The sequence below is a fragment of the Ailuropoda melanoleuca genome, chromosome 13 (genome assembly GCF_002007445.2).
Source record: "Ailuropoda melanoleuca isolate Jingjing chromosome 13, ASM200744v2, whole genome shotgun sequence".
Lineage (NCBI taxonomy): Eukaryota > Metazoa > Chordata > Mammalia > Carnivora > Ursidae > Ailuropoda > Ailuropoda melanoleuca.
Window position 1 is genome coordinate 70,351,255 of NC_048230.1, and position 4,619 is coordinate 70,355,873.

Below are 4,619 nucleotides of genomic sequence, written 5' to 3' on the forward strand. Positions count from 1 at the left end.
TTCTCACTTCCTTAAGCCCCCTGCCTCATCCTGCACCAACACCATATCCTTCGAGTTACTCTAGCTTTGGAATACGTGTCTGTGTGTGCCGTGATGAGCACACCACTCCTTACTTCTGCTTCTCATACACTTTCTCTGCCGGGCAAACTTTCGGATCCACTTGTGTCAATCAAGTTGCACTTTTTAACAGCTGGACCTGCAGAAGTTCTATGGATTCACGTATGTAGAATAAATCTCTTGGCCACGTCAGTTCTTCTCTTCCTGGAACGTGAAGTCTTCTCTCTGGGTCTTCAAGTTTTCCTTCAACAGCTTCAGTAAAGTGTCATTGCTTTCTTCGTATGAATTCTGCACTTTTTTTGTCAGCTCTAATCCTGGATCTTTCACCAGCAGTAGGGCGATTGTAAATGGGGTCTTCATCCTCAGTGACGTTTTCTATGGTTAGAGCAGCTGTGGAGGAAACTCCTGCTGTTTGAAACTCGTGTGTCACTTTACCCTCCATGGTTCCTACTCTCTTAAGGACTCAAGTAAATTCTCCCCAGTGTTCTAGACACAAACTGCTGTCACCTGCAAGCATTCCGTAATGCACAGGTGCATTCATCCCATCGCCTCATCTCGTCCCCACAGATGAGGAACTGGGACGGGAGAGGCAGGGAGACTTGCTGAGCCCACACGGCGGGTTATAGCGGAGCTGCGACGTCAGCCCAACCCTCAGGCCCCTGGTGCTTGCTCTCCCTTCAACCCTTCCCACGGTCACTTCAAATTCCAGCAGGTTCGGGTGGACTGACTGCGGAACCATGAGTAGAGGGCAGGAATCCTGGCTTTTGTCCCAGCTGGGCCCTGCGAACAGCCTGACCGCCTCATCCCCCCAGGCACCGGAGACAATCACACAGATGGCACAGACGGGGCCTCCAGTCCCTGGGGAGTCTTGTCCTTCATGAGGGGCACCCGCTGCTTCTGCTCAGCCCCCTGCCTGGATGACCAGGCGGTCCCCCCTTCCCCTGCCCCACAGTCCATCCTCCAAGGTCAGTAGGCCCTGGTTGGGTGGTACAGGCCCCAGTGAACTTGAATGGTCCTCTGCACAGATAAGGAGACAGGCCCTGAGAGAGACCCAGTCTCTTACGGAAGCCTATTCAGCCCAGCAGGGGGCAAGGGCCTGTTTCTTTCTGGGAGGGCTTCCTGGGGCGGCAGCATCCTGCAGGAGAACAAAGGCCACCTCTAGGCCTCAGCCGTCATCCCTGTGTGCCCCTCCCTGCCCCCGTCCAGGTCCACAATGCACAAGGCTGGCTGGCTGCCTGCCCCTCGGCCCACCCCCACCCCGGGACTGGAGCAGAGGAGTGGGCGGCCGGCCAAGGAGTCAGCGCTCCGCAGTGACCAAGGCAGACCGGACGGACGTACTGAGTGCCAAACCACTCCCTCAGGCCCCCCAGAGTGGCGCCTCCCATAAGCCTAGCTCAAACCCCAGGATTTGAGCTAATCCTACTAATCCCTGGCTACATAGGGCAGATGGGAGGGGCCTCGGCCTCTCTGAGACTCAGGGACCCCTGGACCACCCCTGGACCACCCCTGCCTGGTGCTTCCTCACTGTGTGACCTAGAGGAAGTCACCGTCCATTTCCCCATGTGCTCCCAGGCAAGGTTGGTCCTCACCTCCTCCCAGCCAGTGGTAGACTGAGGCCCCCCAAACCGCTGCTGTGAAAGGTCCTTGTTGACTGCGGTGATGGGTATGAACCCCGCATGTGCAGAGTGAGGGAAGCACCACACGATTTCCTTGAGTCAAGTCCAGCTGCAAGCCCCCAGGCAGGCAGGCCGGCCAGTGCGAAGTCCCACAATGGTCGTTTTCCAGGTCACTGTCACCCTGCCAGGACTCTGGGGATGACTTACCCCTAGAAAGGGGGAGATGCTGCTAGTCGCCATGCATTGTGGTCACAGGCGAGGAGCCTAGAAGGAAGCACCCCCATCTACCCCTCTTATCAGCCAAGGGGCCCAAGGGCTTATGGGAAGCTCTAGGTGGCCTGGAAGGCGGGCCTGGACTCTGGGGCTCCCCGAATCCCTACGCTTCCTGGTTTATGGACACACAGAAGCCGCTCGTTCCTCAACGGTGGCAGTTCCCTGGGGCTGGGCTCCAGAAGGGGTCTGGCCAGGGGAAGGAGGGGCTAGGCCAGCCTCCCGCCCCAGAGCCAGGGAGCTTCTGCCCCCCAACACACAGCCCTGAGTCTGCTGAGCCCTCAGCTTCTGCAGCGGGTCTGAGGTCAGAAAGGGGAGGAGGGTCCATCCCCAGGGTTCAGAATAGCAAAGCTCCCCGGTGAACTCTCCTTTCTTTCCTTGCCAGCTTATCCGCCGTCAATGCCACCAGCCAGCCATGTGCCCAAGTGATGGCCTGACCTCTTGAAGGCCCCCTGGTACAGGACAGGATGGTCCTTTCCAATCAGCACAGATATGCCTGGTGTCATCCCAGGAGGTTCTGAGACCCTGCACTTCGCAAGGGCGGGTGAGAGATACAAATGACAAGTAACAGGCATCCTTCATGAAGGGCTGGCCCTGCAGGGCCTGGAGCTGGGTGCCATTGTATACCCCACATCCACTTCTCCCACCAGCCACAGGAGGGAGGTACAATGGGAGGAACTGAAGGAGTAGCGGCCCACATGTGGTCAGTTGTGAGCTGCAGAGCTGGAGTTCAAGTTCAAGGTCAAGTCTGGCTGTCTGGCTCTCCAGTCGCTGCTGGTGGTGTCTGGGAAAGGAGGGCTAGTAGGGGTAGGGGGTCGGAGGCTGTGGGTCCACAGGGAGGGTGAGGCAGGCGGTGCTGGGGTCCCCAAAAGCTGGCACGGCTAGGTCCCTCCTGCCGCCTGTGTGAGAAACTAAGGGAATACCCCCGCCACGCATCGCCCTCCAGGGCAGAGCTGGGCCAGAGCAAGAGGTAGAAGTGGATGCCCCGAGGAAGGGCTTTCTAACAGTCCAACTCTGAGGGACTGAGGCCCCTGTCCCCAGAGGTATGCAAGCCCAGGTGAGGTGGGTTTACTCAGGGGCCCAGAACTCTGTGGATTCTCACACCTAGTTTTAGAGGGGGCTCGTTCCTCCTCCCTGAGGGGTCCTCAGCCCTGGAAGTGCCACCCACTGGGATGCTGGCATTTCTTATTTGAATCACGGCGGGGGCTGCCTCACTTTCCAGTGGAGGTTCAAAGAGATTTAGCCACTGGCCCATGATCACCTAGCCAGCAGAACCAGGAAGGCATCCAGGAGTGCCATGGGAGTGGGGAGCCAGGTATATGGGGTGCAAATCCCATTCTAGTTTCTGTGCTGGGTGTCCTTGGCAAGTCACTTTCCCTCTGTGAGCCTCTACTCTCTTCTCTAAAATGGGGGAAAGACACCCACCTATCTGAGAGTTCAGTGGGGCTTGCAGTGCACAGGGCCTTGGGACAAACACCAGGGATGTGAGTGAGATGCCTCCCTTCCCCACCCTTCGCTCCTGCCAATAGGTACCACCGGCCTCCAGCTCCTGAATACCCCCTGCTCTCCTCCCCTCTGCACAGTGGCTCCACTAGCGGCCTCCTCCCTGGCTCTGCGCCAGGGAGGATCTGACCAGATCCGGGCTCCAAACCCCTCCTACTTGGAGAAAACCTCCCTTTCCTGGTCTGCGAGGCCCTGCCTGCCCGGCTGCCCCTCTCCCGGCCTCCCCCCACCCCGCCCCACCCACTCACTCTGCATCAGCCATCTCGCTGGTGCCGCCTGACACTGGCCTCACCCCCACAGTGCAGCGATGTCTCAGCTGTGCCCTGCCTGGAACGTTCTTCCCCAGAAGGTCCACCAGCTGGCTGCTCGGCCCGCCGGCTGCTGCCCAGCTGCTCCCATGCCCAGATGACCTCTCCGTCACCTCCCACCGCACATGACTTTCCCACCTCCTGCTTTCCTGGCTTCATCTGTTGACCATTTTTACTATTCTCCCTTGTGGGCTGTGTGGGAGGCCCCTGTTGGTCTTCTCCCCGCCGTGTCCCTGGAGCCTAGCACCCAGTCTCTACACATAGGTGCTCTGGAAACAAAGCCGGAGAAGTGAACTCCTGCGGGAGGGGTGCTAACGCCCCGAGCTGCGCCGCCCTGGGGACAGCCCAGCCTCCAATTCTGGGAATCAGGGAACAAACCAGGGATTTACTTGTAACAGGGCACTGATGCCGCATGAGGCCCGTGAAGGATGGGCAGGGTTGGAGGCGGCCTGGCCTCCCGCAAGTCTCGAGGGGACACTCCCTTGAGGGTCATCACCTAGTCTAGGGTCAGGGTCATGCCAGTAACATTCCCTGGAGAACAGGGGCACTCACTGCAAACAGACAAGAGGGAGATGAGTTCTGGAGAGTGGGAAGCCTGGGGTCCAGCCATGTCCCTCTCTTGGTGGGGGGGGTCCCAATGACCACACCTGCAGACGGGCACCTGCCGACGGGCATGCCGCTCCCTGCCCTTTGGCCTCCTCTGGTTGATGAGAGGTAGGAAGGACCTCTGGAGACGCAGAGTGCTGCCACTTCTCACCCAGGAGGACCAAGGTGCCACAGGCCTGGGCCCAGGCCAACCCGGAACTCCTGCCTGCAAGCAAGCCAGGAGTCAGGGGGCGCCTATGCCAGGGGGGCTCACTTGGAC